Here is a 26,880-nt window from a genome sequence, read left to right as displayed (position 1 = left end):
TTTGTCGGGCATTAAACACATATGTGGCTCATAAAGAACCATTTAACAGAGAGGAATGTGAGTATGCTGCCCTGTGGGCAAAACAGTCCAAGGCATCCTTGATATATACTTTAAAAGAAAAAGAGGATGAAGATAAAAAAAAGGTTACCTGGGAACCCCTCGATAATCTCCCACCTCTGTATAATACAGAAAATACAGGAGACCCCCCCCCCCCACGCACCCACTTCTCCTCCTGGTACTCCCATAGCTCTAAGAAGTCCCTCCAGTCAAAGGAATACCAGGAGAGATAGTATCACCAGAGATGAGGGAGATAACAATACAAAGGCTCTCCTTTACCCCCTGAGGGAAGTTCCATTAGCAGGACAACAGGCTGGCTTAATTGGATTTGTAAGTGTTCCCTTGAACACAGGGGAAGTGAGAAACTTTAAAAAAGAAATGGGAAAACTATTAAAAGATCCTATAGGGGTATCGGAGAACCTAGATCAATTCCTCGGACCAAGTATGTATACTTGGATGGAATTACAATCTATATTAAGTATCCTATTCACCACGGAAGAACGGGAAATGATCAGACAGGCTGGAATGAGGGTATGGGACCGGGAGCATCAGATTGGACCTAGGGGAGACCAGAAATGGCCACTAAATAATCCTAACTGGGATAATCAGAATGATGTCCATCGCCAGAATATGATGGACTTAAGATGGATACTCGTTAAAGGTATCTGAGAATCAGTTCCTAAAGGACAAAATATTAATAAAGCCTTTAGTGAACAACAAAAAAAGGATGAATCCCCTACTGACTGGTTGGAGCGGCTGAGGAAAGATCTCCAAATGTACTCCGGGATAGACCTTGATACACAAGTGGGTCAGGCACTCCTCAAAACCCAATTTGTTGCTCAATTATGGGGAGATATTAGAAAGAAATTAGACAAGTTAGATGATTGGCAAGATCCGGGGATTTCAAGAATTGCTAAGAGAAGCACAAAAAGTTTATGTAAGGAGGGATGAAGAGAAGCAGAAAGCAAAAACAAAAATCTTTATAGCTGCAGTTGGTGAAACACAGAAAGAAACCCAGCAGAAAGGGGGAGGAAAACCAAGAAAACCCCCACCAAAACATGGAATGAAGCAGGAAATAATTCACCAAGGCAAACCTGCTTTTACTGTGCTGGGATGGTAGGGGAGATGCAAGACCGGAGCCCCGGGCTGTCCTCCCACACCACGAGCCAAGCGAGAGAGAGTCCCCCTCTCCAGACGCCCCATCCCACCTTTCCTTTTCCGGTTCCCCCCCCCTCCCCCTCCACCCACCCCCCTACCAGAGCACATTATCTGTCGTTTTAAGGTGTAGCCACAATTACTTATCATAACAATGGGAGAAATTCCACAGAAAGAAAAGGGGAACAATTCAACCCCCAACAATTATGTTACCTTACATTAATTATATTATGTTATGTTTATCAAATAAGTTGTATCGGCTACCAGCTTGCGAAATCGGACTACCCAAAAAGCCCTTCCTGTCTTTGTCTGATCAATACTGCTTATCTCAAGGACCAGACTTCCAGAACTTCTCTGGTGGTTATCTACAAGGACCAGATGGCTATCTGTGACTGATTATCGCCCGGAGGCTTTGTGAAATGTGTAAGGATGTTTATTCGACCATCACTGCTTACCTGGCAAAATTATGACAGCAAAAGAAATGCAAAAATTATTGATTACAACGAGAAACCACAGTATAAGAAGAGGCTGCAAACCAAGGTTCGGTGGAGCGTGGAGTGGGCGGTGACCCCTCGTGTTCCACAGCGCGCTGCTTGCTCTTTCTATATCAAATAAAGCAATCCAAAATTTTGAGGAATATCAATACTTTTGTCTCTCATTTATAACACAGAGGTCCGGTACAGAGGATAATAGCCACACATTTGTGTTCGTCTCTGCACAAGGCGGGCCAAAATTGCCATGCCCGGACTTTTCAGTTTAGCACGAGAATGAGAATACACCTGCGCCATGGGGGAGGAAACCGCTTAAGACTCCCTCATACGTGGTCTCTCAACTTAATGTCTAGGCAATGCCAATCCTGAGGCTACACTAACACCTTTTTTACCTTGCGGGTAAGAAATGCCATTGTTCTGGTGTGCAGCTAAAGGTGCAGCACAGGCAGGCGAGGCCAAAGGCTGAGGCAGCGCCCTTCCTCACACCTTCGCTGTGGTGCACTCCATGCAGCTAGAGCGAAGCAAGAAGGACGCGAGGGAGAAGAAGGCGTTCTTCAACTAGCCCTCTGTCAGCAGCCCCGAAAGGGCGCATAACACACGGCGTCTCGCTGCCCTCCATTCTACATACTCGCAGCTCCCTTTGCTGACTTGCAAAAAATCTACCAGAGTAGAGAGGGCCAGATTGAAGAGGCAGTGCCTAGGTTCACCTTCTACTTATTGAACTTAAGCCACGTCCAGCTCCTCGCTGCACTCTGTATTTCCCTTCTCCACGGCATTTACCGTGGTGCTCTCTGCAACTCGGCGCCTAGAAGTGACCGCCAATGTTTCCACAGAGGGCTGCAAGGGAACCAAGGAGCAGCACAAGCAGCAGTGCTTCAGCTTTCTCCTTCCGACTGCTAAGGGCACTTGGGAAGGCAAGCGAGAGGCAGCCACCTTCCTCTCCTAGTAGCCTGTAACGTGCTGCACACAAGCACGGTACTTGTGCTGCTTCGTTCACCGCCCTCACCCACGCCTGGCGCCGCATTCACTCCCCGGCGGCCAGAAGCCGCTGAAGCGGTGCCACACAGCCAGCAGTGTGCCGGCAGCCAAGCGCTCGAGAACGCTGCTTCTGCCCAAGCCCGCCTAGGGCATGCACCTTTGTTCTCAGAGCTCCGTGCAACAGTCTGCCTCTCGCAGTTCAAATGGAAAACGAAAGCTTTTCGCCTACGCCCTTCACAGAGATATGTTGCCAGGAAGAGAAGGTCTTTTGTTCGGAGCTCGCCCTAGCAGCGAGGAAGCTGCTCTTAGCACCGCATTGCAGGGGCACTTCTCGCTCCTTGACTACCTGCTCAGCACTCTCCGAATTCGCTGCTAGCTCCACGGTCCTTCTCAGTTCCAAGTAGCAGCGCACACGGTACATAGAGCTTCGCAAGGACCGAAGAGCTGGAGAGACATATCGCACACGAGCCAAACAAGAGAGAGTTTTCCAGCCTGCTCCCGACCCCCGTCCCACCTTTCCTTTTTCCGGTTTCCCCCCCCCCTCCCTGCACCCACCTCCCTGCGAGAGAACATTACCTTAAGGTGCAGCCACTTAGTATAACAAGGGGAGAAATTCCACAGAAAGGGAAGCATTCAACCCCCAACAATGGAGTACACCACAGCGAAGGTGTGAGGAAAGGCACTGGCGTGCAACGGCTGTGTGCTAATTTTCCAAGCAGCAAGAGCACTGAGAAGTGAAAGCGATTGTGAAGGGGCTCTTTGACTGCTCATGTGCTCTTTGCTGCACTGCTCTCGCCAGCCCGGTGCGCTGCGGCTTCGTCCTTTGCCTTCTGCCGTCCAGACAGCTGAACTCCAGCGCTCATTTTCAGCTCTGCCCAACAGCTTGTCCTCAGTTCTGCTGGCAAGCACGCCCTGTTGCCTTGGCTCCGAGTGCAAAGGCCCTAGCGAGCTCTCACTCAGTGCAATGCACCCAGAAAGACGCTCTCGCTCGTCTTTGAAGGAGCGATTCCTAACAGCAGAAGCAGCAGAAGCACAAACTGGATGACGAGAAGGGACAATGTAGAACACGTTGTTGTTTTTTATGATGTTTTTGATACTTGGTGTAGTGAAGAGACAACCTGGTGTTTTGTAACTAAGGAGTGCCTCCCAAGTAGTTTGCTCTCTTCACCCGCACAGGGAAGTGAAGGGGGGCACACAGTGAAAGCTGTTTCGTTGTGTGTGGTAACTTAAGCAATAGACCTACCTGTTGTGGTTTTTACTTATCCCTTCACAAAATGACTGAGAATTCCACCGTAACAGATAAAGCTGCATTTTATGCTCTATTAGCTAAGTGTAGCGCCAGACCGTCCCAAGGTGGGGAGGAATGGGCGAACAGTAATTGGTTTAATCTGGAGAATGTGATTGATAGAATATATTCTTTGCAACATGAATCCAAGTTCAAACTGGGCAAAAATAAAACCATACTCTGCTCAGTTTTGGGAGCTTGTCTTACGGCAGCCATAGAAACTCGCTCTAAGCGAGTTAGTGAAGAAAGTACAATTATAGATTCTTTGCAAAATCTTGTTCAAATTCTGCAAAAACAATTAGATCAAGAAAGGAATGAGAACTGTTTGTTGCGAGATGAAAATCATTTGCTACAGGCTGCCCTAAGAGAAGAAAGTACCAAAAAAGTAAAGCAGAATGAAACACACGCAGAAACAGAAGAGAAGGAGATTGTTCACATTAATCAAATTTATCTCCAAAAGGAGTTAACTATAATGAAAAATCTTGGGGAAAACTGCTGTCCGAAGTTGAGACCTATGATTAAGACACAATATACTTATCTTGGTCATGATGATTTTGAACCAAACATTTCTACAAAAGAAATCCCATATTCTGCCACTGAATTAGCAAAACTGACAAAGGAATATGGGCGACTCCCTCATGAAACAGAGACTGAATATGTATTTCGAGTGTCTCTTACTGGGGGAGATGAGATTAAATTATCAGAAAGTGAAGCTAGTGGATATTGGGGACATGGGGTCTTCTTAACAACCGGAGAGAAGAGCTACCCATGGTCCTTGACCCAACGTGCAGCTTTTTGGGCCGGGAGGCTTAACCCCCTGGAAAGGGGAGACCCTATAGCTTTAGTTGGTACTCCCGACCAACTTTTGGAAAACATTCACAAAGCTGCTTGCCTGCAAATGATACATGAGAGAAAACTGACTACCACCTATGAATCACCTATGCAATTGCCTGTAATGCCTGAAATCATGACCCCTTTAATTGGTGGTCTCCCAGAAACACTCAAATCTACCGCAATTCTCCTTCAAAAAACTATCGCATCCATGACACCTGTAGAAAGATTAGATCGATTTCTTGGAAACTCACGTGAGCGATCTGGTTCCGTGGACTCTTTCCCTCCCTATGAATCCCCCTCTAGACGGACTCCAGAATCTCCTGACAATAACCGTAAAGTTTGGACATGGAGCGAAGTTGCAGAGGAATTGTTGAATTACAGCAGGAAATATGGACCCGTAAAAGTCCCAGAGGATAAAGTGGAGAAAACTAAAGGTGTTAGACACATTGTTTCTCCTAGTGATAAGCCAGAAAAGGGGAAATTGAATACTCCCCGTCAGTACTGGTGGTCGTTGGGGTTAAAGAAATAAATTCCTAAAGATGTTATGGATGGCTTACCACTTGACAAGTTGATAAAAATTGTTGTGAATTGGCATTGCCCTAAGATCCTTACATCAAACTCTCCTACTGTCCAGCCTAGTGCACCTCCTCCTCCACCGGTTGTGGTCAGTGAGTCAAACTTAACCCCTCCACAGATTCTGGGCAGGGAGCCAAATCAATCTCCTCCACAGGTTCTGAGAGCTGAGTCAGAGTTTCCTCCTTCTCAGTTTTTGGGAATGGAACTGAAACGGCTTCAGAAGCAGGGAAACTAGAAACCCCGTCTCTCATGGGTGGGCAGAGGGATTGGGGGGGGGGGGGGGAACTGGTTATTCATTAAAACGCTCACCAGAAATCCTAATACTGGGGACCTCCTGACAACAGCAATGGTTGGCCCTAAAAGGTCACCTGTTACCTTTGTGGTTGACACTGGAGCCCAAATTTCTGCACTAACAAGAAAAGCTGCACAGAAATGTGGAGTTGTTCCAACAAGGAGACAATGCTTTGTTCTCAATGCCTTGGGGACCACAGAAGCTATGGATATAGCTCTGATAAAAATCTTACGACCTGGAGAGGAGAATTTGTTACTTATCAAAATTGTAATTGGAGATATTCCAAATGATTTATTGGGAATGGATGTCCTTGCTGGAAGACAGTGGGAAGACGAGGAGGGTTGTCTCTGGTCCTTTGGCACACCACGTTTTAATATTAATCTGCTTCAATCGGCACCTTCCTTACCTTTCAGTAAAATTACTAATGTGAAACAATACCCACTTCCCACTGGTGCCAAAGAAGGAATCAAGCCAGTTATTCAGGACCTGAGAGATCAGGGAGTGATAATTGACACTCATTCTCCCTTTAGCTCTCCAGTGTGGCCAGTCCGTAAACCTAACGGAAAGTGGAGGCTGACAGTAGATTTTCGCAGACTAAATGCAAACACAGATCCTCTCACAGCAGCTGTCCCAAATTTAGCTGAACTTATTACTTCAATTCAGGAGAAGGCTCATACAATCATGGCAACTATAGATGTCAAAGATGTTCTTTATGATACCTATACAGCCAGAGGACATGGACTGTTTTGCCTTCACATGGGAAGGACAGCAATACACCTTCACTAAGCTTCCTCAACGGTACAAACACTCCCCTACTCTAGCCCACCATGCTTTAGCACAGGAAGTAGAAAAGATACCCAAACCTGACAATGTAGCTGTCTATCAATACATTGATGATATTCTGGTGGGGGGAGATGAAATAGAAGTAGTGGGGGATAGCCAACAGAAAATAATACCTCATCTGGAAAGCCTTGACTTACAAATTCCCCCAGAGAAAATTCAGAAACCTTCTCAGGAGGTGAAGTTTTTGGGGATTTGGTGGAAAGGAGGTATGACATGCATTCCACCTGATACCCTAACCTCCCTAGATCAAATTAAAATGCCTGGATCCAGGAAAGAGCTTCAACAAGCTCTGGGATTATTAGTGTTTTGGAGAAAACACATCCCTGATTTTTCAATTATTGCTAGACCTCTTTATGACTTGCTGAGGAAAAGGGTAAAATGGGATTGGACTCCTTCTCAGAAGGAAGCATTACAACTGCTGATTTTTGAAGGAACTGCACATCAAGCTCTAGGCCCTATTCATCCCACAGATCCTTTCCAGGTAGAATGGGGATTTGCCACCTCGGGGTTGTCAGTGCACATATGGCAACGAGGCCCAGAAGGCCCTACAAGGCCTGTTGGTTTTTATTCTCGTGGTTTTAAAGATGCTGAAAAAAGATACACTACCTGGGAAAAGGGGCTTTTTGTTGTCAGCATAGCTCTCATAGAAGTGGAGAAAATTACACGTCAGCAACCAATTGTATTAAGAGGCCCTTTTAAAGTTATTAAAACAGTCACCAGCGGGACCCCTCCCCCTGACGGGGTGGCCCAGAAACCCTCAGTTAGGAAGTGGTATGCCCAGATAGAACATTACTGTAACATCTTCTCTGTAACAGAAGGAGCTGTAAAAAATGTGGCTATACAAGAAACTGAGAACTTGGCTAGCAGCCACGATAAACCTGCCTCAGTAATTAAAGTGGCCCCTCCTTTCTCCCCTGAACAATCAGTGAATTCTTGGTTTACTGATGCTTCTGCTAAACGAGAAGGAAAGGTGTGGAAATACAGGGCAGTAGCTCTCCATACTTCATCTGGTGAACGAATTATTACCGAGGGAGAAGGCAGTGCTCAGGTTGGTGAGCTGATTGTTGTATGGAGTGTTTTCAAGCATGAGGTACATAATACCTCTCTTGTTTGTATTTACACTGACTCCTATGCTGTGTTTAAAGGATGTACAGAGTGGCTTCCTTTCTGGCAGCAAAATGATTGGGAAGTTAACAGGATCCCAGTATGGCATAAGGAAAAATGGCAAGAAATTCTAGATATAGCCAATCAAGGAAACTTTGCTGTGGGGTGGGTGGCTTCTCATCAGACAGATGGAAATTTAGCTGGTGAGTGGAATAATGCTGCTGATGAGTTAGCAAGACTAAGTCCCCTGAAAAAGGAACAAATTACAGAGGATTGGGAGCACCTGCTAGAATGGCTGCATATAAAAAGACAACGTACAGGTGCGAAAGATTTGTACAAAGAAGCCCTTGCTCGTGGCTGGCCTGTCACCAGGGAAATGTGTAAAACATGCATATCAGCTTGTGAACAATGCCGCAGACGACTAGAAAGGCATCCTTTGGAAGATGACCCTTTGCACTTAAGGAAAGGTAAAGGCTTATGGGACGCGTGGCAGGTAGATTATATCGGTCCCTTTAAGAAGTCTGGTGGTAAACATTTCGTGCTGGTAGGAGTGGAAATAATATCAGGGTTAGCTCAAGCTGAAGCCTTTAACAGATCTACGGGAGAAAACACTGTTAAGGCATTACAAGAATGGTTTGGAACTTTTCCAAAGCCACAGGAGATTCAATCTGATAATGGGTCTCACTTTACTGCTAAAGTAGTACAGGAATGGGCAAGGGAGGAAGGAATAAAGTGGACTTTTCACACCCCCTATTACCCTCAAGCCAACGGGATTGTAGAAAGGACAAATGGTCTTCTGAAGCGACTCCTAAAACCACATGAGGGAAGTTGGGATCTTCGATTATGGCAAGCTGTAAAAGGTATAAATGATAGATGGGGGGTAAACGGGTGTCCCAAAATAACTGCTTTTTGTCCAAAAGCCCCAAGCATCATTCCTGCACTACAGGGACCTAATGATCCTAAAAATCCAGCCCATTACCCTGGGCAACCTGTTTTAGTAAACCTCCCTACTGTAGGAGAAGTACCACTGGTACTAAAAACTCCTCTGAATAAATATGCATGGGTAGCCACCAATGCTCTGGGAAAGGAGCATCGGATAAGTACCCGTTGGATTGTTCCATCATTTTGACCTCCTGCCTCTTGGTGGCAGACTCTGTTGTGTTTACTTTTCACAGAAGAACACTGAGGGATGTGGGAACCGGACAAACCATGATCACCTTTTTGATACTTCTCTGTATCCTACCACAACACCATGGCCAAAACTCGGCCGAGTGGCCGTGGTCTGAAGCTTCCATCAGATATACCAGTGCTTTAGGACCCTACCCCAGAGATCGTCACCCAAGCCTTGCGACCGTAGTACTGCACGATTCTGAGGTATGCCCTTCAAGTGACTGGGGTTGGGACAAAAAGGACTGGGCTAGGGTACTAATAGGAACAATTGGTGAATAAATCAAGGTAGGATGCAGAAAAGTGGAGAAATCCCTTCATGAGAAAGCCACTACCATTGCAATTGCCGGGAATTACTTAAAATCAGATATAACTAGTAGCTTGCACCCTAACATCACAGCGAGTCTCTGCCCCATGACAGTATGGACATGTAAAAAGCAAGTCCCCCTAATACTGTGCTGTGGCCAAAGGAAGGTTGGTAACTATACCTTGGACCCTGACGCCAACAATGTCGAAGTTACAAAGCTTTGTGCGGATGAACTTACTGACTGTTGGCATAACTTTACTTTAACCAGACCAACCTATGTAACATGCTCCTGGCAGAATAACACAACAGATGAGTCCAGCTTGAAAGGTCTGACCTATAGGTTCAAAATAAATGCCATAGAAAAACCCACACTGACCGCAGTAGTTGCATACCATGGTGTAAGCACCCCCTTAGTGTTGGATGACAAAAACAAGGTTTTCCCTCCTTTCGTGGTGACGCAAGGTGATGACGTCGCAATAACTTGTAAATTAGTGGCTGGATCCCTCACCAAACCTGCATACAGTTATGGCATAGGACCCCATGGCCGGACTTTATATTGTAGAACCCAAAATCAAGACTGTTGGCTAAATTTAACTGCTATACAATTTTCCTATAAAATCATGTGTGGAAAAAATGATACAAAATACAGGGGGGAACTTGATGTTAATGTTGTAACACCTACCACCCAACCACCGGTTGTGTTGAGCCCTACCATTTTTCAATTTGGGCCATACGTAATTAGAAAAACTGGCCAACAACAAATATTGTTTAATCCGGCATGGTCTCTCAAACAAATCAAATTGCTGATGCAAAATAATGTCTCAGAAGTTCAGCCAGCTTGTTCACCCTTTCTACAGACTTCTTTTGAGGGATGGACAACCTGGCTGCGGAAACGGAATCCTTCCAAAAAAAGAATGGCAAGAGACATAACCGGTGTTTTGGGAACAGGATTGGGAATTTTGAATAGCATCGATTCAGAAGTACTAATGAATAAATTGGCTACCACAGCTGGAGATGTAACCAAATTTCAACGGCCCCTGCAAACAACCTTAACAGCTTTGGGGACTCAACAGTGGTTGTTATCAAGCATATTACTAAGGTGGGAAAAGGTAAATGTAAATGACCACAAATTGATAATCGATGCACTTGGTGCTACACAAAATAACATCTCTTTGGCTCTCAGTTGTATCCAGGCCCAGTTGTGGATGCAGTCGGTTGCTGCTTTAATTATAAGAGAAGGTGAGGAAGGCACGTTTCCCACTGAAATTCGAAAGATAGTCTGGGACAGTGCCACTGATTTTGAAAAGGAATTCCAGTCCTGGTGGAACTTAGTAAATTTTACCTATGATCCCAGCACAAACACAGCCACAGCCTTTGTACTGACTATACATAATGCTTCAGTGCATTCAATATTCCCCATCATTGCATTAGGGTTGAACCATGACGGAGCTATTCTCTATCCTTTCGAGCATAGGGAATGGGCCCATCAAATTGGTGGGAGGTGGCAAACTGTCAATTTGGAAACTTGCATTGTCCGGGAACAACAAGGCTTTATCTGTGAAAGTAATGCAATTAGAGCTCAAGATATCTGCTTGGACACAGAACAGAACGTTTGCAATTTTGAAATTCATCCAAACGAAATTCCTGAAACAGTACTGGTATATGTAGGCAATGGATGTGCATGCTTTAGAACTGCTTGTGATAGTTTTTTCATAGAAAATTTGGTAGTGAATACTAAGAATCATTCAAACTTTTGTGTCTGTAACTTTACTAGGATTTCAGGATGTGATTTTTCCTATGTAGCCCCAGTTACTTCTCACCATCTTTTGCAGTCAAATTACACACTGATCCACCATCTATTGCCCACTCCAATTGGAATGAACCTCTCTCTGGTGAAGCAATTGATGCTCCACCAAGATTTGATCGAAATTTTGGAGAAGATCAAGAAAAACGGACAGAAAACTCTAATAGCTGTTCATCACAATGTGGAAAAAATACATCGTGTTTTGGAAAGGGTAAAGACAGATGCTGAACACAGGTGGTGGGATACTCTATTTGGGTGGTCACCTACTGCTACAGGTGTCCTGAACAAATTGTGTCATCCCACCATTGTTCTCTTGATTTTGGTATTAATTGGTTTTGTTTTATCAGCAATCCTATACATTATGAGTTGGAGAATAATGAAATGGTTAGCACAATTGGCATCTGTGACAAATGTATCCAGATCGGTTACTGTTGGCATCCCTAGGGTTATTGACACAAGGTTTTAAATAGGATAAAATATGATTTTTAACTAGAACTGATTATCTTCAAAATGCAATTAAAATTGTTTAATCAAAATTTTGCTTTAAAAATTTGATTTATTTCTAATCAAAAATTGAAAAATTAAAGAATTGAACAAATTGTTTAAGATTGTTAGTAATCAATAATTGAATATAATTGATCTTTTTTGTTTTCCTTTTTTCTCCTTTTCCTTATCCTGTCCCTTATCTTTTTCCTACTTTCCTGTCTCTGTTTTCCGGGATATGCTACCAACTTGGACGAGTCCTGAAGACACCACAACTGAAGACTCCACCAGGACTCTACAAAGGAGTGCTCTTGACGATGATCGTGAGTCACGGGGTGGTGTAAAGGTCGGTCCAAAGTTCCCCTCGATTTTGCCTCCCGACCGTCGCAAGGAGAACTCTATGACCCCCACCCAGGCTGACTCTGCACAATGGTTTCCTGGCCCGGCCAAGGTGGATGCTCGTAACTGTGTGCTGGTGTATTGTGTTCACTGGACTGTGCTGTCATGGCACCAACCAGAGGTTGTGTTGTACCACCAACTGAGGAGTGCTTGACCGTACCTGTCTCCTGCAGCACCACACAATGGTCCATAAATCTTCCCACCTCTTGGCCAGAGGCCACTTGCTTTGGAGAAGGACTATAAAAGAGCGACTCTCTGAGAAAGACCCTTTGAGATCTCTCCACTGATGAAGACCCGTCTACCCCCTGGAGAAGACCCCTGAGATCTCCCCACGGACGAAGACTCGTCTATCGGATGACCTGTGAGGACGCCCGTCTCGTCTGTTGGTAGCTTTTCCCCCATCCCTTTCTTTCCTTCCCCTCTCCCTATACTTTGTTTCCAATACCTCTCCCCCTTACAGTAACTGAGTTGTTGGCATTTGATGAAATGCATTGCTGTTGTGGAATAAACTGATTTTGTGCTGTTGAATAAACTGATTTTCTCCCCTGCACTTTGCCTGTTTGCACTTTTAAGATCAAAAGAAACATCATGACCCCCGCTCTGTATTAAAAGTGGATCGTGAGAGGGGCGAGCTCCGGCCGCATGACCTTCTTGTCCTGACAACAGATCTCTGTGAAGGGCATAGGCGAAAAGCTTTCGTTTTCCATTCGAACTGCGAGAGAGGCAGACTGTTGCACGGAGCTCTGAGAACAAAGGTGCACGCCCTAGGCGGGCTTGGGCAGAAGCTGCGTTCTTGAGCACTTGGCTGCCGGCACACTGCTGGCTGTGTGGCGCCGCTTCAGCAGCTTCTGGCCACCGGGGAATGAAAGCGGCGCCAGGCGTGGTGAGGGCCGTGAACAAAGCCGCACAAGTACCGTGCTTGTGTGCACTACGATACAGGCTACTAGGAGAGGAAGGTGGCTGCCTCTCGCTTGCCTTCCCAAGCGCCCTTAGCAATCGAAAGGAGGAAGCTGAAGCACTGCTGCTTGTGCTGCTCCTTGGTTCCCTTGCAGCCCACTGTGGAAACATTGGCGGTCACTTTAGGCGCCGAGTTGCACACAGCACCACGATAAATGCCCTGGAGAAGGGAAATGCAGAGTGCAGCGAGGAGCTGGACGTGGCTTAAGTGCAATAAGTACAAGGTGAACCTAGGTACTGCCTCTTCAATCTGGCCCCTCTGCTCTGGTAGCAACTTTTGCAAGTAGGCAAAGGGAGCTGCGAGTGTGTAGAATGAAGGGCAGTGAGACGCGGTCTGTTATGCGCCCTTTCACGGCTGCTTGACAGAGGGCTAGTTGAAGAACGCCTTCTTCTCCCTCGCGTCCTTCTTGCTTCGCTCTAGCTGCATGGAGTACACAACAGCGAAGGTGTGAGGAAGGGCACTGCCCCAGCTTTTGCCCTGGCCTGCCTGTGCTTTGCCTTTAGCTGCGCACCAGGACAATGGCACTTCTTACCAGCAAGGCAAAAGAGGCGTTAGTGTATCCTCAGGAATGGCAAGGGCCTAGGCATTGAGTTGAGAGTCAGGATCTGGGCAGTCTTTAGAGGTTTCCTCCCCCATGGCGCTGGTGTATTCTCATCCTGGTGCTGAACTGAAATGCCCGGGCATGGCAATTCTGGCCTGCCTTGTGCAGAGACGAACACAAATGTGGGGCTATGATCCTCTGTTCTGGAGCTCTGCTTCTGGGTGTGTGGGGCACCATGAGCCCGCAGCAGCCGCCGAGGACACTGTGGATTGTGCATGAGGCTGGGCTGGCCCCCCGGCCCCCGTTGGTCTGACAGGGGCCATAGTGGCATCCGAGCAGCATCGCCTGAGGGCCCCATAGGGTCGGGGAGAGAGCTGGGAGTGACCCCGAGCGACACCCGAAGCGATATACGTAGGGCCCGGAAGGCCAGTGGTGGTGTCGAGTTTCACGGGTAGGAGGCTGCTAAGCTGCTTTTAAAGCTGGAGCTCCTCTGCTCTAGGACAGACTGGGAGAGCTGTGTGTGTCCAATCTGGAGAACAGAAGGCTCCAGGGCGGCCTTCAAGCCCGTTGCAGTGTTTGCTGGGGCTCCAAGATAGCTGGGGAGGGACTTTGGAAAAGGGTCTGGATTCGCAGGACAAGGGGGAATAGCTTCAAACTGCCAGAGGGCTGGGGTAGATGGGATATTGCAAAGGAATTCTTCCTTGTGTGGGTGCTGAGGCCTGGCACATGTTGCTCAAAGAGGCTGTGTGGGAGCCCCATGGCAGGAAGTGTCCAGGGCCAGGCTGGAGCGGACGTGGAGCAACCTGGACTAGTGGAAAAGTGTCCCTGCCCATGTCAGGATGTGGGGAGAAGATAATCCATGATCTCTAAGGTCGCTTCCAGTCCAAACCATTCTGGGATTCTAGGATTCATGGAAGGCACTTTTCCAAGTGAAGTGTTCTATCTCTTGGCTCCCAGCTTGTAGTTGCCAGTTCTTCTGGAAGCAGGCCTGACCAAGCAGCTGTGATGAGCCATGGCTTCTCAATAGGACGACTGTGATATATTTGCAGAGAGGAAGGCTGCAGACAGATCTTCAAGGCCCAGGTAAAACAAGCAAAGGATTGAATAAAAGCCAAAGGTTGGTTGTGTTAATCAGTTTGCTGGCTGTTGAAATGGCCCCAGGTCATTTTCAGCATTTCTAATTTGGATTTGTTTGAGTAAAAAATGAATGTGTTACCTCCAGCGTACGCTCTCCAATGCATCTCCATATGCTCCCATCACTTTGTTGTATATCAGGTTCTATTAACTGAAGACAGAATCATAACACAGTAGTAAAACATTTAGAGGTGTAGTTAGCCAGCTTCAGGAGTTTTCAACTCTGCTGTTGACTTTTCTGGTAACTGTAAGCAAGGCAACACAATCCAGTTACTCCACTTTTCCTCTCTGAGGAAAAGATGATTTTTTTTTTCTCATTGTGAAAATACCCTCGAATGAAGAGAGTTATGCATGTGGCATGTAGGATTCATTATTTTACCTTTCTCTTCTGCTGTCTTTCGCATACTAGTTTTTTTAAATTTTTTTTGCCTCTGTTCTCCATTCAGTAGGTTTGAAAGAATTCTAATTGTTGAGATGATGGTTCTTTGAAGGCTCACTTAGCCCACCTTTGGGGTGAAGGAAAGAAGAAGACAAGGTCCTCTAAGAAGAGTAAAAAGCATACTTTAAAGAGACATTCAGAGATGTCTGCTGATGCCATGCAATTACCATGTAATCAGCAGAAATGTGTTGGAAAAACACCCATCACTGACTTCCCAAGAAAGCCACACTCAAGACAGGTAAAGAACAGAAGCATAAAACCCCAAAGGTATGAAATGGACAGATTTTCATTGGGAATGAGCAACTCCTGAATTCTTGGTTCTAGAACTAGGGGCTTGTAATAAATAGACTGTCTCCTTGCCAAACCTAGATTTGGTGTAATGAATTGCTCACTGCCCGTTGAAGTGCAGGGCTAGTAGACTAATATTTTCCATGGCAGGCATATTGTATGGCTTTCCTGTTAAAAAGAAATTGGTTTTGCTCATAGCAATCTAGATATGTACCCAGTCTGACACCTAATTTTTAGGCTATATTTCCTAGTAAATGGCTTCCATGATGATGCAAAAGGTTTATGTCATGAACAGGAATGAAGTGATTGCATGCATCCTTTTTTACCCTAAGCCAGCTGCTGAATAATGAGACAGAGACTCTCACTGATGCCAAGGAGTGCCCAAGCTTTTGGGAAAAGCACTGGGCAGATAAAGCCTATTTCCACATTTCTTGCTAGCGTCTCCTTCAAAGTTCATGGGTTTGTTCATCTTTTAGAGCTGTTCTAGATGTCTTTGTAGTTTACATGTACTAAATGTCGCAGGTATTGCTTTCATGAAGTCCTAATAGATTTGAAGTTGGAATCTACTCAGGCTTCAATGTCTCAGAAGAAGCAACGTTGATTCTTTGAATTCTGTTCTTGAACGTGAGAATGATACTTATGTAGTTAAGGAATTAATTAAATCGAATTCACTTAAATGGAACAATTGTCTTGTTCATGTAGATTTTAACTTGGGAAATTGATCTTTGAGTTCTACTTTTCATTGTTGTTGCTTTTCTGTATTCTTTGATTGCACAGATAGCAGATGTACTGACCAAGTATTCTGTGAAACTGGAGGAAATATCCTTCCCCTTGGAAGCTAATGTTCACAAGGTCATTAACGCTAAGGCCATGGTAAATGTTTTACCTGGGGCAAGATGGCAGTCTGAATATTCCTAGAATGTCTTTCTTTCCCCAAATGAAATTCATTTTTTCTGCCTATCAATCACTGAAATATAGAAGAAATTTCTACTTGGCAGGGTATTGGTTATCATTTGTGTTCTTTTCTCCCCTCATCTTCTGTAGAAGAGACAATTTTTTGTTTGTTTTTGCATGTCGTATGCTGCTTCTACTTCAGGTTTTATTTTTTAATACACAGAATATAAAGAGAGCACTGCTGGATAATGAGAGGGCAACTGCCAAGCTACTCTTGAATCGAATGAAATCAGAGCTTGAGAAAGAAAAATGGCATCAACTGAAATGGCAAGGGAGAGTCAAGGACTGGAAGCTCATGCAGAAGAAGTGTGTAGTTCAGAGTTTCAGGTCAGAAATGTGGCAGTCTTCTTTTGGACAATGAGCAACACAAAGTGGCAAGTGTCCACTTTTGGTTTCTATCAAAATAATACTTGATCATTTTTTCTTTCTACGTGATATCGCGTATGATATCACATATATCATGTGATTCCATTCTACATATCTACTTTCCATCCTGCCGAGAATTTATGGCAAGTGAAGAAATACAGAATCCCCCAACTGTGAATATGGAAATGGAAAAGTTGATAAAGGAGCAGTTGGTACTCAGTGAACAGAGACTGAAGGTTTTGCAATATATCGGGTATGGCAAAAGAGGTTATAGCATAAAGGAAAACAATTGTTGCTGGAGGTAATGAAGGACTTGGCTACAAAATGCACTTTGCTTCCTGTCAATGTGTGATTGCTAAATGTTGCGGTAAGGCAGGGTCTACATCTATTTCTGTACAGCTCTTTTGAATGGAGAAAATGCATTCTTAATTTTCAGTGCCCCAGCTACACTTAATAGGTGGCGACCAGGCTCTAAAAATGGAGGAATGCTGAAGTAAATCTTGAAACATAGTAGAAATCGGCAAAGATGGGTGGAGACCTAGAAGTTGGTGCTTTTGTCAAGGCATTTTTTCTCCATGGCGTGGGATTTTATTTGATTAATAAATTAAGAGAGGAGTCTGTATAGAAATCTAACGTTGCAACTTTTGAATATCCATCCTGAACACAGGAAGCATTGCTGTGGGTGCAATGCATTACGATCTGTACAGGGAGGTTTTTTACGGTGGATGTAGGAACAAGGTAGATGACAGTTAGTTTGTTATCGGGCAGTAAACAGTTGGCCTTGAACAACAACAATCTCAGGTTTATTTTCATTGCCAAGATGGCTGTAAATGAAAGAAAGCCCAGTAGTATGGATATTCCCATTCATAATTTTATATTTGAAGTACTGACTGGTTTGTATTTTAGGATACCTGACTCTTGTTTCCTACTTTCATAGCACCTTGTTTCCTCCAACACGTGCCAAATCTGATGGAAGCAAATGGTGCAGAACTCTGGAGAACTGAAACAAAAGTCTAGGTATGTCGGTAAATCCTAAGAACAGTCTGGAATTCAAGCAATATTTTCTTTTCTCCCGGGCAACGATGAGGCAGACAGGTGCTTTGAGAGTGCATGTTTGCTGTATTCTTTGTTCCGTGTGTTCCCACATACCTTCTCAGTTGCTTGGAGGTGGCAGTAAGAGCCAAAGAAGCTGCCTGTGGCATGGCTTTCCTTTGGCTAGTACAAACACCTGTGCATGGTAAGATCTCGCAGGAACTGGCTAGGTTAGAATGAATCTGGGGGAAATCAAAAGTTAATTTTGACATGGATCCCTTCTCAATCATACAAAAATACTCCTTTTTAACTCTTGCAGAAGAAGAGGGGAAGTATGAGAAGAAGAGGGGAAGTATTGGAGATACTTCCTTTCTCTGTGTCCTTGCAGCATGCCTTCCCTCTCTGAGTCTGCCTTCGCTTGCTCCAGAGCACATCCTGTTGGGATGTTTGTAGCCTGTATGGCAGCAAAGAAGTTGGTAGCGATTGTAAGTATCTTGCTAAATTGAAGCATAATGATAAAGAGCTGTGTATGAAAATGTCTTGTTTTCTTTGGCTGGTAGTGTCTGGTGTCTGTAGGCAAAGGTCTGTAGGCACTGCGGGAATCTGTTCTGTGTGCTGGGATAGAGCACATGGCCTCTGTCATGTTTCCATGTCACACTGCACTATGAAAGATGGGAATTTTGACTGTGGTCAGTTCCATAGCATTCACACAGCCCTAATGTGGAGTGCGTGGAGAAAATGAGCATCCAGTATGAGCTGGTTGAGGGCAAATGTCAGGAGAAAGGGCAGATGTGCAAGTTGAGTGCCACAGCTTTTGGCTGTGATAGCCGTGGTCCAATGTGTCATTCGAGTAAAATGCATCTGAGGATGCGCCAAACATTGAGATAACAAGTGGAATTCCTTTTTAACCTCCACCTTACTCTGTTCAAAAAGTAAGCCATCCGTTTGGTTTCACAGTAGTAGCTGGTATTTGTACTTAAAATGTGGAAAAGCCGTAACAAATGCCAGTAATGAAGGGAGTGCTGTCCTGCGTGAATGTGGAAGATGCAAGGAGCCTCAGCCTTTGTGCTAAATCTGTCTTATCAAGGGAAAGAAATTCCACCTCTGCCTCAATTTCTCCCTTTGTGTACAACCAGATGGTATTGTTTACTAATCTAATATGGCAAGTAGGAGGATGAATCTATCTCTGTCCATCACAAGAAAAGAAACACTACGTTTAGCCAGGCTCTCTGAAAGCCACACAGTATTTCTTCTGTGCATGTCAATAATTTCTTCTTCTTTTCCTTCAGATGACCCTGTTGGATATGAACATTTGCACAGCAGAAGATGCTGAAGTTGTGCACTCCAACATGCTTCAGATGACTGAGAAACTAAAATGTAGGTTTGAAGAAGAAGTGGAGCACGTGGATGTACGTTCCTTTTATTTGATGACATATATTTTCATCACTCCTTGGGATTAGTCTGTTCTTCCTGTGCTCCCACCTGCAATGCCTTCTGCGTGGTAGGCTATTGATGTCACCTTAGAAAGAGGTCCATAATGTGACAAAACACTCCAAAGAAACAGTTTGGTGTGGAAGAGTTTCATGTGGAAGTGTTCATAATTCTTGTGTTTATTATTTGTAATATAAATAGATTGTATTTTTATGATCATTTCTATCTGAAATACATATGATAGCCACGAACGACATATGACCCAGCCTGCTTAAGATCAGACTTTAGTAATAGCTGGAAATGATCTCCCAAATGTCTTCCAATCTTTTCTATACATAAAAAAAGTCGGGCAGTCGTTTCTAAAGGAATAAATTATAGAATGTGATTTGGTGCTTTATGGTGCCGGAATAAACAGAAGTTTTGATAATCCGTATTCTTAGCAGTTTACTTGGAGACTGATTTTTTTAACTGTCCAGATAGAAGACGCCATGTTGGATACGAGTCGTAAAATTTCTGGCAGCCTTTTATCATGTTACATATCCTCTTACTCATTTATCTCACCTTCCAGCAGTTTAGAAAGAACTTGTTCACTTGAATATTTTTCCTTGGAGTGATTTTAAGGAGACGGCTAAATGGCCATAATACAGGTAGAAACATAAAAACAAGGGTGTGCTATAAAGACAGGACTTCTTAATGCAAAGAGCCCTCTGAAATTCAAAATACCTGCTATAAAATTAAAAATGTAATCTTTTAGATGGGAATTTCTACTCTTCAGTTTCATTCTGTCAGGTGCATTTTTGCTAACTGCTTGATTCACGCTGAATGGACAGTCCTGTCTTATTCTTGGTATGGCAACAGTGATAGAGATCACTGCTGCTTTCTGTAGAAAGTGGCTGCAAGTTGCTATTACGAGATCTTGTGCAGGTCTAGAGTCTGATTGGATGTGAGGTTCTCATTGTTTCAACAAGCAACTTGGGGTGGCAGTGTCAGAGGTGTTCATTATCTAGGAAGATTTTCATAGGCGATGAGTTTTGCTGAGGTAGCTTTCTCTTCTGGGTGTAGAATATATGTGCATAATTAACTTCCTTGAATCCTAAATAGTTGGGGAGAATTTAGTATCTACGAAACCATTTTTACGAGAATTTTTATGTGGCCTTAGATGATGAAAGTGATCTGGATACAATTTTAGAAAAAAGGAAAACGGTGAGCTGTGAGGAAGAGCTGAAGGAGTATTTGGAGAACACCCTTTCTTCTTGAGATCAAATGAGAACAAGGAATGAATTTTGTATCGTCAACTTAAAAGGTAGAGCATCTTTGAACATTGGTTGTACTACTTAGGCCTTGTTTTAATGCTGTTGTGTGAAGGTATGGAAAAAGAGTGCTTTTCACTTCATGTAAGAATATAGAATAATGTCCCTAGTGAACAAGGTTAAGGCAAATAATGCCCACAGTTTAGGAATGGGACAAAGGAAGACTGCTATCATTGAAAAACCATAGCACATCAGTATTACTGTGCATACCATCACATCCATGCCTTATTCAGAAGGTAAAAGAAGTAGAAAGGAGGAGTGCAGATTCTTGGATCACCGGAATCAGAAGTTGGTCTGCACCATCATCTCTTCACTCATAGATTTGATCACATTCAAAGTTCTAGGAACTCAGACGTTTAAGATAGCAAATCACTTGCAACTTTAAAAATCATCTAAAATTTGGTACAATTCCCCTCTCCTTCCTGAAGATCTTAGCAGCGGCTCTGAAGCCATAGAGGAAGCAGCACTGTTCACACACCCAGGAGGTCTTTCCTACCTCCTCGATCAGAGGCACATTAGAAGAGCAGTATGGACCTGAGGGGCAGATGCTAAATTCCTTTCTTCTATTGATTCAAATAAGCTTATAGCTTCACTAACAGTTAAGTCAGGCAGTTTTAACAACTTTCTAAGTGATTCTAAAGGTCTTACTGATTGGCCTTCCTGACATTCATTACATCCATAAAAGCAAGTATAAATATCACTGGAGTTATACTCCCTTTTACAATTTCCACATAAGAAAGTTCCTAATTTCCATACTACACAACCGCAACGAGGAAATAATACTTCTTGTATTCTAGATCTAAGATATTTCTGTACTAGTCTATGGAAATCAATCACATCTGGAAAGTCTGGGATATTAGGGTGTGTTCTTATTGGTTCCTTGAGAATAATGATTGGGATCGGGATGAGATCTTGCACTCTATTTGTCCACCGTTGAATTTGGCTCCGTGTCTTCTCCACTTTCCTCAATCTTTGATATCCAAGGCTTGACCCACTTGGCTGGGATCCAATTAGGTTTAGCACCTGTTAATACACAAGCATAACCCTGTCCCCATGTCAATAATTGGTGGGGACCAGTCCATTGTTGTGATTGGGGTTCCCATACAGATACTTGTATCTTATGAACAGTCAAAGATTCATCCTTGCAAAAATGCAGTGTAATGGGCAACATTTGGGTTTTTAGCTCAGGGCGTTCCATCCACATTTTCCAATTGTGGACATACAATGTTTTTGCTACGATTTCTTGTGGAGAGAGGGTGACATTCCCCTCCCTTTGTAAAGCAGAGAAAAGGCGTTTAAGGTCTTGATGTTTGCGTTCTACAATAGCTTGCCCAGTACTATTGTGAGGTACTCCTGTGACATGGGTAATGTTCCATCTAAGTAGGAACTCACGTGAAGTAGAACTAACATAATTAGGACCGTTATCTGTTTTTATTTGTTGTGGGACACCATGCACTGCAAAAGCTTCTAACCAGTGTCTGCAGGTTGCCTTACTTTTGGCGTTTATCATAGGCGTTGCCCATACTAGTCTGCTACAGGTATCAACAGTGACATGTACATGTTTAAAGCGTCCAAATGATGGCACGATTGTGACATCTGATTGAAACAATGTTCTAGGGTGGAGACCACAAGGGTTCACTCCTTGTAACTGGATTGGGGGTAGTTTTGCACAATCAGGACAACATGCTATGATACCTCGTGCCTCTCGTTTTGTTAGATGGAATTCCTTCTGTAGGCTTAATGCTGACTGGTGAAAAAAGGCATGAGAGGCAACGGCAAGGTCAAAATTACTGAGTCCAATGGCTGGTGAGGATACGATTTGGTCAATTTTGGCATTTCCTTCTGATAAAAACCCTGGTAGATTGAGATGGCTGCGGATATGTGTTGAGAAAAAGGCATGGTGCCTGATATTAATTACATTTACTAGAAGAACGAGTTCATGATAAAATAAGGAGTTTGAGATTCGACCTATTAATGCGTCCTCAATTCTTTCCAAGATAGAGGCAACATACAAGGAATCGCTAACGAGATTAATTTCTTGAAAGTCAAAGTGTTGAATAGCTAAGGTTATAGCCTTGAGTTCAAGTAATTGTACTGATCCTTCCAGATGTTGGTAAACTACGACATCCCAGTTGCCATTTTTCCATATTGCATATCCGAACCTTTTGGTCCTTCCACTGGCATCAGTAAAAACAGTGATCGCATTGGGAATTGGCTTAGAGTTTCGCAATGTTTGATCTTTTAGTGGGAGGTTAGTGGAAAACAAGGCATGTGACGGATAATGATTATCAAGTTCTAAGCCAATAGTGGCTGTAGTGAATGTATATGATAGTGATTGCCGTTCAGTGCAAAGAGACAAATTATTTATGGGCACATAAAGAGAAGATGCATCAACTCCAAAAACAGTATGCACTCGTTGGCGTGCTTTCAGAATTAAGGATCCTAAATGATCAATACGTCTTGTAACAGAGGAAGTGGGGCTACATGCTAAAAACACCCATTCCAATAAGAAGAAAGTCTTGAATGATTCCTGCCCAATTATAGCCATTTGTTCAGCAGGGTAGTTAATGATATAAAGGTTTATTGGTATGGTAGGATCAAACCTAAAAGCAGTTGTACAATGCAACTTTTAGCAATTATTTCCAGGGCTTGTTTCCCTTCTTGGGTTAATTCCCTTTTATCATTAATGTCCTTTGAACCTTGTAACAATTTTCTTAAAGGATCTAAGTCTTGATTTGAAATACCTGCCCATGCACGTATGCTTTGAATGTCTCCTAGAAGCTTTTGCACATCATTGACTGTTTCAATATTTGCATGTAAAGTTACCTTTTGAGGCACAAAGCAAGCTTGTGTTATTTTAAAGCCCAAGTAAGACCAAGGGTCGAAGAATTGCACCTTTTTTTTCTGCCACTTTCAATCCCCACTTTTCTAATTCTAGCAATAATTCCTTTTGTTTTAAGTGGGGTAATGGAAATTCACTTGCGACTAAAATGTCATCCATATAATGATATGTTAGAAAATTTGGATTATTAAGTCTCCATTGATGTAAGGCTTGGTCTACAAACCATTGACAAATTGTAGGACTATTTTTCATACCTTGAGGGAGTACCACCCACTCATATCTTTTCATAGGTGCACTGTAATTAATGGAGGGCACACTAAATGCAAATCATTTGGTATCTCCAGGGTGCAACGGAATGCTAAAAAAGCAATCTTTGATATCAATAATAAACAGGTGATAGTTTTTTGGTAAACCACCTGGCGATGGCAAACCTGGTTGCAGAATTCCTAAAGAGTGCATTTGATTATTGACTGCCCTTAAGTCATGTAAAAATCTCCATTTTCCTGACTTTTTTTGTATAACAAAAACGGGGGTATTCCAGGGACTCATAGAAGGTTGTAAATGACCAAAGGCTAATTGTTCTTGTACTAATGAATGGAGATGCTCTAATTTATCTTTAGTGATAGGCCACTGAGCCACCCATACTGGTTGGTCAGATTTCCATGTTAGTTGTATAGTGGGTCGAGCACCTATCGGCTCAGTGGCCGCCCCTGAAAATGTTGGTTGGTTAAAATGACATTCCATTGACTAAGCGTGTCTCTACCAAGGATCCAAAGAGGAGTGTCTAGTACATAAGGTTTTACTACAGCCTTGTTTCCCTCTTTATCAGTAATTTCTACGAATTCCTGACTTTGTAAAGTACGGGTGGTTCCAGCAACTCCTAAGATTTGCTCATTTAAGAGTGTAGTGGGCCACTGCTGAGGCCAAGCAGTTAGTGGTATCATGGTGACGTCTGACCCAGTGTCTAGCATCATTGAATGTTCAAGTATTTCGGAATCATCGATATTATCAGAATACAATTTTACGGTTACTTGCCGGGTCGGTCTATCACTAGTCATGACTTGAGCAAAGGCAATTAAGGGTCCGGTACTACCAAAACCACCAGATCTTTGTGAATTAGTAGCTGTTGGAACCTGGGGAAGAAAAGGAACAAGTTGAGCAATTACACTACCTTGTGGAATGAACATTGGTGGGGAAAAGACTTTCACTACTATTCTGATAACACCACTATAATCAGCATCAATTACACCAGGTAAAACGAAAATGCTGTCTAAAGTGGCCGACGATCTCCCTAGCAATAATGCGGCCATACCGCCACCTAGTGGACCTTTGGTAGTACTATCGATGACGGTAACAGAATCATCAAAAATAGTCACGGAGTCTCTAGTTACCAAATCGACTCCAGCGCTCCTTTTTGTGGCGGGGAGCATGTTGTAGAGACAGCCATGGCTACTGAGGGGTTCTTTTTGTTCGCAGCGCCCCCCCCTTGCAGCTCATCTCGTTTCCCGCCAACGGTGTCCCATCCTTTTTAAATTTGGATAGGCATTCATTTGCCTTGTGGCCAAACTTTTCGCATCGGCGGCAAGTGCCCACAAATGATGTAGATGTGAGGTTCGTATTGTTATTTTGTTGTTGTTTTGCCAAACTTGAAGGACAATGCTTTCTAATATGTCCGGTATGACGGCAATTATAGCAGGTATTGGGAGGGCCTTTGTCCCCCTTCCCTTGCTTGTGTGCTTGAGTAATGGCTGCAGCTAAAGCAGCAGCATGAATTCGAGCTTTGTCCTTTTCAATTTCTAAAGGGGCTCGTGAACATTGTTCAATCATTTGTATTATTGTCATATGAGCTGGTAATGCTGCTAATAATCGCTTGCAGGTGGCATTTGCATTTTGCATAGCTATTTCTTTTACTAAAGTATCTTTCATATCAGGAGGGACATCTGGTGCTACCTCTACTCCTTCTTTAATCCTGTCCACAAAAGACAAAAAGGATTCATCTTCCTTTTGCTGAATATGTAAATAAGGTTGTCGAGGCTTACCTACTTGGGGCAAGTTGTTAAAAGCTTCTAAAGCAGCAGACTTGCTTTGAGCTAAAATGCGAGCCCCTAACATTGCCTGTCTTTGTGGATCGATGAATTGACCATTTCCCATAAGCATATCTAGCGTGGCAAAGCGTAGAGGATCACCTTGTGGCAAATTGACATTATCTAATTGTTTAAGCTCCTATCTTTGTTGCCACTTTGCTAAAAATAACATATAACTAGTAGGTCCTAGTATAAGCTCAAACATAGCCTTAAGGTCGGCAGGGACGAGTTCTTGGTATTTTAGCAATGCTTCTACTTGTCGCCTTACCAAGCGATTATCAACACCGTAGTCCATAACAGATTTTTGAACCCTTGCTATCATTTGCCAGTCTAAGGGCTGCCAAGCATTATTACCACCAGTTCCTCGCACCACCGGAGCTGAGACAAACTGAAAATCTCCCGTCAACTCAGCATTTGTTACCACTCCTTTCCACCTCTTATTCATGTCAAAAGAAGGGTCTTTGGGGATGGAAGTTTAGTCAGGACCTTTCCCTGAGCCTCCCGAGCCTCCCGAGCCTCCCGAACTCCCCGAGCCTCCCAAGCCTCCCGAGCCTCCCTCCCCTCCTTTGTTCCACCAACGCTGAAAAGAGTCATTAAAGGTAGTTAACAATCCCGTCCCTTCCTTTTCTGTAGAATGAGAAACATTTGTGTTTTCAATTTCAGAAAGCATTATTGGGGGTAAACCTTTAGATGTTAGAAATTGATTTGCAGTAGGCATATCCCACTCCCCTGCCTTAACCAAATTGATAATGTTCTGTCGGTGTTGAGATGTAGAAGTATTCGGTGCAGAAAAAGAATTTTCCTCTAAAGTTTTGAGGCCGGAGAGAATGGCGTTATGGGCCTTTTTATATGCTTCCCGAATCGTTTTACTTTTGGAACCCTTATCAAGCCGCTTCATTTCACCTAACAGTTCAAGCATGGTTTCGGTCTGCTTTTGCAGTGTGGACTGTAAATCGTCCGTGTCCATTTCTGTTTCTTTGGGAAGAGGCACAGTCGCTGGGTCGAAAGTGGGAGGTGAGGGCAGATGTAACACGGGGTCAGTATTAGTGGGATTAGCGGGCGCTACCCTCATTGTTACTGGGGGTGCCGTAGGTACCGAGGGCGCAGAGGGTGCCGTAGGTGCCGGGGGTGCAAAGGAAGGCACATTATGAACATCGGTAGGGTCCCAGGGTGGTATTAAATCATCATAGGGGCCACGGGCAGCAGGGGCTGACACGTACGCGGGTGGGACAGTAGCAGACTCTTGGGTGAGTTTACCAGCAACGGCAGTGACCATGGTCTGTGCTGCGAGTTCCAGCTCAATTTCAACACCCATTTGTTCAATTAACATGCGCAGCTGCCGGTACGTAGGAGCTAAGGATTTTACCTCCTTATTCCCAGTTTGTATAGCTTCCCACAAATCTGCCCCGACTTCTTGCCAAGTAGTCTCTTTAACAACATCGGTAGAGTCTTTTACAAAACCACGATGTTTAGCCCAATACAGTAAATTCATGAGCGAAGACCGATCAACAGTCTCTCCTTTCTTTTGGGCAAGTTCCATTAAGGCATCAACAGTAGCCTTCTCGATAGCTGATAACGTGTTTCCCATCCAGCAAATTTTTTACAGCCGTCTAAGGCTCCCACTCACTGGTCGACAGTGGCCACTCACGCCTCTCTAGGACGCCCGGTCGCAACCGCTGCGGGAAGTCAACGTTCTCCTAGGCGGCACGCACAGAGACCCTCCACA

The 26,880-nt window shown here is 44.0% G+C and overlaps 1 long non-coding RNA gene and 1 pseudogene across 1 annotated transcript in view; both read right to left on the bottom strand.

Moving 5' to 3' along the window:
* The window catches only part of LOC148220114 (uncharacterized), a 643,144-nt gene that overhangs the window by 234,329 nt on the left and 381,935 nt on the right, over positions 1 to 26,880 (bottom strand). The window lies entirely within an intron of this gene.
* Positions 24,520 to 25,617, bottom strand: LOC148220115 (endogenous retrovirus group K member 8 Gag polyprotein-like; annotated as a pseudogene).

This window comes from Sturnus vulgaris, chromosome W, assembly GCF_052056855.1.
Source record: "Sturnus vulgaris isolate bStuVul1 chromosome W, bStuVul1.hap1, whole genome shotgun sequence".
NCBI lineage: Eukaryota > Metazoa > Chordata > Aves > Passeriformes > Sturnidae > Sturnus > Sturnus vulgaris.
Note: the sequence above shows the minus strand (reverse complement) of the source record. Positions and strands in the feature narration are given on the sequence as shown.